This window comes from Topomyia yanbarensis, chromosome 2, assembly GCF_030247195.1.
Source record: "Topomyia yanbarensis strain Yona2022 chromosome 2, ASM3024719v1, whole genome shotgun sequence".
NCBI lineage: Eukaryota > Metazoa > Arthropoda > Insecta > Diptera > Culicidae > Topomyia > Topomyia yanbarensis.
The window spans coordinates 235,009,208-235,021,568 of record NC_080671.1 but is presented as its reverse complement, the minus strand read 5'-3'; the positions used below and the strand labels follow the sequence as shown (position 1 = coordinate 235,021,568).

Here is a 12,361-nt window from a genome sequence, read left to right as displayed (position 1 = left end):
GTGCAAACACACAGCAAATTCCAATAAAACTGAAACGAAAAATTTTCAAAATAAAATTTGTATTTTTGATGCCAAATGACTTTAAAATGCATGAAACATTGAGATGTTTGACAAAAATTGACTTTTTTGGACTTTGGTACATTTTTGCCTTTCTCATATAGAAAGGTTAGGCAATCACTCTAAAAATCGCCAATCATACCGGCCCGGAGGGACTATGCAGTGAGGGGTTGCTACTTTAAAATTAAAACTAGTTTAAAATTTCTTAACAAGTTGAAAATTTTCGGCAGGACCTGGACCTCCCGGATCTTTCTCCATGATCCGCCGCTGGTTTCAAGCGATGTTTCAGTATCACATAGTATCTCAAGCTCGTGGCTGTCGATCCGTTGTACGTATGTGCAAATCGTACTGAACATGTAATATTCATTTCCACCATTGTATTGAACATAACCAGCCATAGAATCGTAGTCTGGACAAATGAGAAAAGCACAATTGCACCACTAGGTGGATTAAATCCGGTTTTTATTTTGGGAATAAGTCGAGTTGAGACGAAAACGTAATATGATTAATAACGAGGATAACACTTTCCGAATGTAGAGAGAAATTTATGAAAAATGACGATTTCCATTCGACTCTAGCAGTTCCTGATCTATTTTGATGAGAATTTGATTTTTGTTGTATGTATGTATAGGTCAAATGTTTAAAAACAGTAATTTAAGGTCAAGATAGCATCACTTTGAAACCGCCGATTTCGGAGGTTCAGTATCTTCGATGAGTTTTACAAACGTTAAACAGCGCATCATTTGAAAAAATAATTTTGACGGTATATCGTCCAAGAAGTATTTATGGTGAATTTTCTCAGGTTAATATTCATGACTACAATAAAGTCTCAACAAATTCGCTAAAGACACGAACTCTGTTACTATTTTCTGAAAAATTAATTCTGCATAATTTTCAAACTTCAAAAATTACGGTTTCGGAATTATGCCGTTTGGACAGTATGATCGATTTTCACCAAACCCCCACCAAACCGAATTTCTGGCTACGCCGCTGACTTCAAGTAAGTAGAAACAAAGTCGTTCTACACCTGTTCGCGAGAAACTTCTTCGAATGCTGAATATCTATTATAATACACCCCGATTTTATCAGCCAAATATGAACATATGTTTGATGGGCTCTAGCAGACGAACAAGACTGAATTCGAGTAAATCCTTTCTTGAGCATATTTTCCTTATCATGAAGATGGAAATATGCAAAAATAAAAAGTTCATCATAATCAGAAACAGTTATCAGACTACACCAAGGGACGGGAAGAATATTTTAACAGCTTCAGTTTATTATAAAGAAAAAAAAATTGCCCGATTTAGTCAATATCCCCATTTTGTCAGCCTAAAATACGCCATGAGACTGATAAAAATGGGTCTTTATTGTATGTATTATTCACTGTGTTTCACATTAATAGGTACATTTCATTTTTGGAGATTTTTGTATTGCTTCGAACTACAACAATTTTTAGGTAGTTTTCAAGGGGTTATTTTATAAACTTCTTCCAAAATTTGGCGAACCTATTCCAATTCGTATACCAATTAATTGGTTTACTTAAGGGTTTATATGTTGCAGATAGAGAAAATACTGAAATTTTCAGCTTTTTTCCTACACAATATTACGAAAGCTTACTAAACAATTTTTCCTAATAAGTTTGTGAAAATTATAAACTAATTGAAAATTTTCAATAGTTTATTTTTTTTATTTAACCGTGATTTTTTAATAAATAGTGACCATCGCTTCACAACGTAGTCTATTTTTCATGGCTTGCGGTGAGCACGATCTCTCGAATTGCTGAACTGAAAATTATGGAATAGAAATTAATTTTTAGTATTCTTTACAGATTTAACTCGCCGCGCAGATAGCTCTGAATTAGACCCGCTGGTGCCCTAAGACGATTTCGCTAGATTTTCAGAGCACTGTGCACCCAGTGACGGAAGGTTATCGATGATTTTCCCAAACGGTTCGTTTTCGAGAGGTTTTTATTTGTTCTTTGGCATTAGGATTAGCGATAATAATTCAAATCAAGGATACTACTGGGAAGTCACCTTTAGAAAAAGTTGATGTCGAAGTAAAATTTGGAACTATGCATGCATGCACTTCAGAGATAGCGTGATATCAGGAGCTGCGATTTCATTTCAACGCTTTTTTGTGAAAAGGGCGATACTTACAAATGAAAACATAAGGCTTTTTTCATAAATGTTACATGATGATGATCATGATACTTCAATGCTGATAGGTGGGACCGAAAAAGTAAACAATTGCCAAAGGGGCGATACTATCATTTTGTCAATTTCAATAGCAAAACAAATTTTTATTTAATAATTTCAAATACTTTATGAAGTTTTGAATCATACAATCTAAAAAACACAATAGTTCTTAAATAGGAAATAAAACCAAGTCTGGAAATATTCACTGTTGATTTTCTTTGAATGGTATCACTGCTAGTATCGCCCTTTTCAATAAAAAGCGTTGATTTCTTAGTTCTCAGTAGCATTGGAAATTTGAGTAAAGTATAAACTTCAAACCGATTAAAAAAAAATCGATTTTTTTGGCTCAGTACAATATATAACCCCTTTAGGAAAATTCAGTTTTCCCACCACAATTTAGATATTTTTTTAACAGAGCATTAACAATAATTCGTTGGTATGTCTATTTTATGGGCCATTTTTTCGCTTTCCCATTGATTTGGTTTGAGATTTGTAGCACTGATGTTGTCCTATGCTGATTTGAGCGATTCTCTGAGTCCTGCCACTATCCCATGTAGTATGTGTTATCAAAAACATCGCGAAGCATCAAGTTCTAAATGTTCTAAAACGATATAATATCCGAAGAGAGTAATACGAGTTATAAGAAATGTCTCATCGCACTGTTAGGTGGATTAAAAACGTTTTCTAAATTTTATTTACCTGAAGAAAAAACATTGTCTAGTAGGGGTTGATTTCTAGTAATCAGTGCATGGAGGAAGGAGGGTATTAATTTTTGCGTGTCATCATGAATTAACCCCAATGTAATGCCATTTTCCATAAAACAAGCTCACAATAAATTATATACATCCAAATAACCGTTCAACAAACGTCCATCGTTGGACCCGTGCTGAACGATTTTGAAACAAATTTTTGGACGTCTCAGGCTGTGAACCATTTGGTGAAATTTTTAACTTTTAGTTAAAATCTGACACTTCGAAAGTTATTTGCAAAATAACCGTACTCTGGAGCATGGTTAAAATTGACAGAGCGATAGTTAAATTTGACAGCTCGATGGTTAAAATTTTTCCCATGATGCAGAATAAAAAGGTGGAAACATTTTCTGTACCTAATTGAGGTTGTCAATATTTTTCAATACAGGATTAAAGGATAAAGATGGAAACGATAACGTGTTGTGTTAAGATTTGTTTGGGTCATTTCATGATGTGGATGTTTACATTTCGAGGCTATGACTGTCATACTTAATGTAATAAGAAAAACAACTAATTTTAAAATATCGACAAATGTTCACACCTCTACCAATCTGTGGTCATCGCAGCTGTCAATTCTAAATAACTATCCATATGTCAACTTTTGAAATGGTTCGCTCTCTCGGTTAAATTTTTCCATTGAAGAGAAAATAACTTTCGAACTGTCAAATTTTAACTAAAAGTTAAAGAAAATCGCCAAATGGTTCACGGAAACGAAAAACTACCTAAAATTGAGTTCCTTTGACTCAATCTCGTGGTATGGTGGGGGAACTTAAAATTAGGTAAACCGTGTTGAAGGTAGTTTCCATTTGACCACGGCAAAAATTACAACTCATTGATAGGTTTTTTATACTCAAATTTAAGTTGAATTTACCTAATTTTGAGTTCAACCCAAACAACTCAAAAGTACCTTCCTCCACGGAAGACCTCGACTGAGTCGAATCTCTCTTTTTGTTTTTGACAACACTAATAAGTGCGAAAGCGAAGCACAACTCAAAAGTAAGTTAAAACAACTTTTCTGCAGGTTGTTTTATTTAACCGTGTTCACAGCCTCAGTGGGTATTGATATTCAACCAGCCCTCTGGCAACCCTATACCATCATATGGAGTTTGACAGCGACCTACATAATATGTATTAATATTATATGGGGCGTTATACAGGGTGAATCTCTCGAGGGGTGATTGATTGTCATATTTGGAGAAAAAAATTGTTCTACACATACCATCAAATCTCAACCGTTACAGAGTTATTGAACTTTTTGTGAAAAAAACTTATTTGTATTAAAATACCTCTAACTCAAAAAGTATACTTTGTATTTTAAATCTTTCAGTTCCATTCGAAAGGTGAGAAAATTTCCAATTGAATGGTGTTCTCATATCTGTCGGTTAATTAGTTTTAATTACATTTTAGTTGTAAAGTGGTTAAAAATTAGTGTTTTTGAGGAGGTTAATTCACTCAAAATAATGAATTATGATTATAGCAATATCTATTATCCAAAAGTTGGGTTTTAGGATGATTCATTATTTGTTCTTCAACATCATCTTCCTATCTCTTCTCATTTCTTTGTAATTTCATCACTAAACTTTTCGTGTAATCGACTTGCAAGTGCTTAAAAGACTCTAATCTAAAAATATGCTTTATATCGTTATTTCCAAGGTTTCATTTGAAAACTGAGAAAATTTCTAGGGGCAGATTACTCTAGGAATGTATAACAAATTTGCATCAACTTAGAAAAAATGCATTTAATTTCCATTTTTGCATCAACATTGCACTCCCTCGCAGAAAAGATTACTTAACAATCGTCCTACGCTGATCCACTTTGTTCGATGTTTTGTTGAATGTAGGGCTGGTTTTTTTGTAGGGTTTTGACGTCTTAAGCACTATTTATACTGTCGGTGAAAATGAACGTGAACACGTGTTGAATACCTTCCATTGTTCACGGTGGACGACGTCGTGAACAGTTTCATCAGCGAACCACGATTTCACGCTCACCTGGCAGTTTACAGTTTGTCAGAATGTAATTTGGTATTCGAAGGCGAACGTTCATCGTGAACAGCGATGACATTTATATTCACCACTCCACATCAATTCCGCCCATCGTCGCGTTTACAATCCCGGTGAACAAGTGAATTATCCACTGCGAACATATTTCACCGTGGAATATTTAAAATGATCGGGGGATATGAATATTGTTGCATTGATTCAATTATATCGACTAATTGTGCATGGATTCGCTAAGTATATTAATGTACTATCGTTTAGTTCCAGTTTCATCAATTTCTATACACTAATATGCGAGATATTGGAAAAAACAATTTGATGCGCATCGAGTTCACGTTCATTTTCACCGAGGGTGTAAATAGGCCTTTACACGCAACGCAAAATACATTGCACGTAACGCAAAATTCATTACGAATTTCTATTTTGATGGAAAGAAATGCATTTAATTTCGCTGATTTTTAAAAATGCATCACAAGTGATCTGCCCCTAGGAAAATTTTCTATCGATGTATGTACAAATATCTCTTAGTTAAGGATACTTAATGGCCTTTTACTATGAAAATAGCTTACAATTAGCGTTTTTCGAGGAGTTTTGAAATTATTCTAATTATTAATCAACAAAATTTACTATTGTGCATTTGGTGCCTCAACATTCTCTATAACTTTATCCATATCTCTTTTCATTTCGCTGCTATTTAATAGTTAACACAGCACGACCTCACCACAAATGTAGTGGGTTCGAAATCGTTATCTTTGCATATGAAACGATGGGATAAAAATGATTTTGCGTCGAAACAAAAAGAGATAATTGAGTAGTCAAAGAAATAATTGTTGAATTTGCTGAGATGCATTATTTCTATGATAATAATGGTGATGTTTATTATTCACAATTTTAAGAAAATTAACGAAAATGCTAATAATAACACTAACTTTAAACTAATTTGCTTCTAAAAGAATGGTAAATTCACTTAACTGAAAGGTATTAATACATTTTTCATTGTAAAATTTTCCTGACTTTCGAATAAAAAGAAAAAAAATACAAGTGCCATACTTTTTTCAATTAGAGCTAGTATTAACGAGAATGAGACAAAAATATCCAAGTTCAATAACCAAAACACATGAAAACAAGAAAAGATAAATCTATCATGTCAAAGAACGAATTATGCAGGTTACTTAAATTTATTAGCTGAAACATATGAGGGCATCACTCAATGGGAAATTTTCTTACTTTCCCAATGAACTTAAAAGATTTGCAATACAAAGTATACTTTTTGAGTTAGAGCTATTTTAAGACAAATAAGTTTTGAACACAAAAAGTTTAATAACTTTGTAACGATTGAGATTTGATGGTATGTGTAGAACGATTTTTTCTCCAAATATGACAATCAATCACCCCTCGAGAGATTCTTAACCATGAACCAAACACCCTGTAGCTATAAAGTCCCAAACAAAGAATTATGTTCGGCACTATACACGATATTCAAGCATTCCACACGACGTTTTGCATCTTGTGTGATGATTTAATACCATATTATTCAGAAAATCAACATTTAGTAACTAATTACAGCTTTTAATCATTCGATTCAAAATTATTGTTTTGATTTTCATGGCAGTGATGCTACCCGGTAAAACCGCTTTAATCCACCTTGCAGTGAGATGAGACATTTCTTACACATTTCACTATTGGATTAGTTTGCAGAACTCACGAGAAGTAGGCACCCAACTAGAGGTGGGATGAAAACAGTTTCTAGTCTTGCACGAATAAAATCTCGAATAAACTGAATAAATTATAGAAATCAACAAAACGAACGAAATAAAAAAGTAAAGCAAAAAATGAAATAATAGGTTTTTAAATTCATGAAATGAGTAGAAAAATTAATGTAAACCAAAATTATAATATACACGAATCAAATTAGATTAGTTTATTGAATAAAAATTAAGATTATATTTAGAAATAGTTATAAGATTATTAGAATAAATTGACTCATACTAACAAATTGAATGAAATAAAACGAATAACTGAACATGAAATGCATAAAATTAAAGATATGAATAAAATGAATCAAATGAATCACACGAATCAAATGAATCATATGAATCAAATGAATCAAATGAATCAAATGAATCAAATGAAACAAATGATTCAAATGAGACAAATGAATCAAACGAATCAAATGAATCACACGAATCAAATGAATCAAATGAGTCAAATAAATCAAATGAATCAAATGAATCAAATGAATCAAATGAATCAAATGAATCAAATGAATCAAATGAATCAAATGAATCAAATGAATCAAATGAATCAAGTGAATCAAATGAATCAAATGAATCAAATGAAACAAATGATTCAAATGAGACAAATGAATCAAATGAATCAAATGAATCAAATGAATCAAATGAATCAAATGAATCAAATGAATCAAATGAATCAAATGAATCAAATGAATCAAATGAATCAAATGAATCAAATGAATCAAATGAACCAAATGAAACAAATGATTCAAATGAGACAAATGAATCAAATGAATCAAATGAATCAAATGATTCAAATGAATCAAATGAATCAAATAAATCACACGAATCAAATGAATCAAATGAATCAAATGAATCAAATGAATCAAATGAATCAAATGAATCAAATGAATCAAATGAATCAAATGAATCAAGTGAATCAAGTGAATCAAATGAATCAAATGAATCACACGAATCAAATGAATCAAATGAATCAAATGATTCAAATGAATCAAATGAATCAAATGAATCAAATGAATCAAATGAATCAAATGAATCAAATGAATCAAATGAATCAAATGATTCAAATGAATCAATTGTATCAATTGAATCAAATGAATCAAATGACTCAAATGAATCATATGAATCAAATGAATCACATGAATCACAAATGAATCAAATTGATTTAATTCATCCAGTGAATACAATGAATCAAATTAATGAAATGGATCAAATGAATAAAAAGAATGGATGAACAAAATGAATAAAGTAAAAAATAAATGAAATGCATAAATAAAACAAACGAATCAAATAAACAAAATGAGCTGAAGTAATAAAATGAATAAAAAGAAGAAAATTGGCAGAATTAAATGCATTGATTAAAATGAAAAATTGAACAATGGTAAAAGGTTATAAATTAATATAAAGAAACAAATTGAATCAAATAAATTATTTTGATGAAATGATTGAAACTGAAAAAGTAGTCAGATTATTAAAATGAAGAAACTGAACAAAATGAATAAACTGGAAAAAATGAATAAAATGCATACAATGAAAACAATGAAATGAATGATATGAGAAAAATGCACAAAAAGAATAAACTGATCAGAGTGAATCCAAAGAATGAAACGAATAAAATAAGTAAAATGAACGCAGATGAACAAAACGAATAAAAAGATACGGAATGAAATAATTAATTAAATAGAAGCGGTCATATATTTGAAGCTAAAAACATTTTTGAGTTAAGAAAATGAATAAACCGGATTGTACGAATTTGAGAACCATTGCATCAAAAAGTTTAGAAATGTTTTGAAAATCCCATCTTCTGAGAAAAGGCTAATAAATATGCAATGGACTTTCTAGGGCTTCCATTTTTTTTTTGGTTTTATTCTTTTTGTTTTCATGCTTCTTTACTTGACGGCGTCGTTTTAAGATTATCTGGTGTTTCTACTTTATTGTTGGACCCTAATTATTTATCAGGAACCTGGAACGTTCAATTTGCTTTGGAATTCGAAGTTTACTTTTTGGTCACATATTCCCGAAAAAAGATTTATGTACAGAATAGAATTTACTGGTCCAGTATTTTAACACGCAATTGAATATAGTAAAGTGATACAAGGTCACATGTGCTTTCAAGCCCCTTGAACAGAGAACGACAGATTCGTGAATGAGACAGGTAGATATTTCAAAGTTTTTATTTGCATTGAAGTAAAAAATGTAAAATGTATAGGCTATGTCGATAGCATAAAAGCCGTGCATTCAGTTGATTGCAATGCAGTCTCTTTCCATTCATCCTCATAGCTTTCATATTGTTTCGTTCCGAATTCTCGTGCAGAAAATATGGATAAATAAGTCCTATACAGACCAATACTGTGAAAAAGAAATGGTGCAAACTACTCAGTATATCCAAATATGGACGACGATAAGTTAGAAGACACATTGCAGTTGCATCCCTCATCGAGAGTGGGTACTTTGGGAGACTTCTTTTCCTGGATCTGATTTGTGGATATTTTTGGTCTTTGATCCGTTATTTTTCATGAAAGTTCGTACCAATACAACGAATGTGCAGCTGATACAACTCATGGTTCATTCGTCTGCGCCACGTTCCGTCTTCCATCTGCACGCCACCATAGATGGTACGCAACACCTTTCGTTTGAAAACTCCAACGGCGCGTTGGTCCTCCACGAGCATAGTCCAGCTGTCGTGGCCTTCAACTTCAACTAATCAACTTCGTGCGGCGGCGAATTTTGTTCGACCGGAGCGTCCTCCGGAGTCCAAAGTAGGCACGATTTCCCGCCAAGATCCGTCTTTGAATTTCTCTGCTGTTATCATTATCGTCGGTTACCAGTGAGCCCAAATACATGAATTCGTCGACCATCTCGATTTCGTCACCGTCAATCCGAACTCGGGTGGGAGGTTCACAATGTCGTCTCTAGAACCTCTTCCTTTCATGTATTTTGTCTTCGAAACGTTGATGGCAAGACCAATCCTGCTGGCTTCAGCTTTCAGTCTTTGAGCATATATTTCATTCAAAATTCAATAGAGATACGAAGAGTTTGAATACCGCACGTGGAATGTCTCTTTTGAAAATTTTCATCATCAAACTTTCATATTACCCAGTTAAGCCAAACATTTTTCGGATATAGCCATGAATTTCCTTAATTATAGTGTAGATACAGGCTTTGAATACAATTGAATTAAAATTGAGTTGATGTAGCAGCAGACAAAAAATAGTTTTGTTTTCTCAAACCTTCGCAATTACAATTAACAAATTTCAGATTGGCAGAAGATCTTATCACACAACTTAGAAATGGATACAGAAATAGCTAGATAGATGCGATAGAAGAGAGAGAAGGAGAGAGAGAGAGAGAGAAGGAGAGAGAGAGAGAGAGAGAGAGAGAGAGAGAGAGAGAGATGGGTGGGGGCGTGTGAGGAATGGCAAATGATGGTTAATGCAGTGACATTATTTTTATAGGTATATTATTATGATATATTGATTTCTTTCATTCTTGTCATAATTAATGTGAGTAGTAAAAGGAAAAGCTAAATTTTCGCTACACTTTTGGGCTTCAAACATACAGTTGCTTTCGGTGACGCCACGAGTATAATTATATGAGAAATCTTTTAGCTCACTACTAGGTGAATTACTTGTTGATCTGTGTATTGATATACCATCCAACATTTACCTCATGATTGAACGTAATGCCTAATCCAAGAGATAAATACTAGAATTCACTGTTTCTTTATCAACACATTATTTTGTCTTTGAAGTGAACTTATATATTGATTTTTGAGAAATAGTTAATTTATTATAAAGGTAATTCACAAAATGTTCTCAACATCGAATTCCTTGAATCACCTAGATGTGTTTTCATACCCCGATATTCAAAATCGGTTTAGTTTTGCCCCTAAAACACCAGTAAAGCAATACCACAGACAAACAGACGTAACAGCTCGAAGAAAATTCTAAAAAAATCATCGCCCACGGTATACTAGCGACATCTGTTGAACACATTGCACAAAATGTGATTCTGGCAACCATGGGACAACATTTTTTTTCATTGGAAGTACTGGCAACAATGCCCACACCGCTTGCCAATTACAAGATAGTAGATGAAAGGTAGGAGCATTGTTGCAGTTGGTATATTTGAAGAGCGAAATAGAAAAATCGCCTATGTCACGTACTTAAATTTTCCATGGCATAATTATTGCAATTGACAAATTTAAAGAATGCAGAGCTACGACTTCATTTTTAAAACCCAACACAACCATTTATTGTTACGGGAAATTAAGCAACAACAAAATTATTTTTCTTTTCGTGTGAAGAAAACAATTTTTGTCGTCAATTGGTCGTATGATTGATTTTTGTCTCTATTTACTCTTCTTTGCCGTCGCTCATTTGGAATCCCGGAGACATCTTGTACTCTTTATTTTATTTTCCATGCTAGCGTTTACTTTTACTATAAGAACAAGGCTATGTAGCCTATTTTTAAAGAGTCGGCTGTGCTATCGAGGTCATCATTGGATCAAGATCACGGAGGTACAACCCCTAAAATTTCCTTGCCAATATCAGGATCAATTCGCATCAACGATTTCATTTTTAACTCTTTTTGTAGGTGAAAACTCATTATGTAGGCTATGGAAGAGTTTAATTTTGTTACAACTTGGGAAACGTTCCGGTTGGTAGAAAGCTCATTCGCTTGAAAATTGGTTGGGTCTCCCTTTCGGCGATGCTGTTGGGTTCCGACGGATCATTAAATATATCTAGATTGAATATGGTCTAAGCGTATCTTCAGTTTTCGTAACTCCTGCACCATGCCAAAGTTGAATTTTTCCGTCAGTTCCACGGATCGACAAATTCGAATCCATTGCATACATCCGGTTAGATTCGTTACGCCGAACCAGTTAAATTGGCAAGATCCTAAAATGTATCTGCTCACCGATCAGCGTCGTGCAGGAAAATACGAAATGATTTTGAACAATTCTTGCCTTGGACACTTCGACAGGAATGCATTTCACATTCTGGACCATTTTGTTTGTTTTGGTTTGCATAAAATGAAAATGGCGGTTATGTTTTCGGGCAAGACGATACAAGATGTCACATTGTTCCAAGTATAAGTACTATTGCCATATTTCTTCGATAAAACCGATAAAACAAACGAAAAACATAAACAAACGGTAGTGGGCTCTTCTGTTGCCAGAGGTTTTAATTCGGTTCAGTCATAATTATTTTTATCGATTGTTTGGATATAAAAAGTGTCAAGAAGTGTTCGAATCGGAAGATCCGTGGTGAAGTTCAGCCTTTTCTCTCTTTTCATCGTGCGCTAAAGAATCAGGACGCTCGTTTGGATCTTTATGTTTTTTAAGTTTTATTTTTTGTGTTTCGAATTCATCTCGTCAGTAACTAGCACCATCTGGGTGTCTAGTTAGACGATGTATCTAAACTAGTACCCAAATTAGCACTAGTTAGACACAAAAAATTCCAAACAGTTCACACGACACATGTGAACGTTCAAAGCAACTGAACTGTCCCGAGTGATGTCCCGGGAAGCAAGCACAGAGGCTCAGGTTTGCTGGCGAGAAAGCGAAAACGAATTCTTGTCTTTTGGCTCGGGAGCCAAACGCCTT

At 33.4% G+C, this 12,361-nt stretch overlaps 1 protein-coding gene across 5 annotated transcripts in view; it reads right to left on the bottom strand.

Moving 5' to 3' along the window:
• The window catches only part of LOC131678338 (putative uncharacterized protein DDB_G0282133), a 2,723,618-nt gene that overhangs the window by 190,141 nt on the left and 2,521,116 nt on the right, over positions 1 to 12,361 (bottom strand). The window lies entirely within an intron of this gene.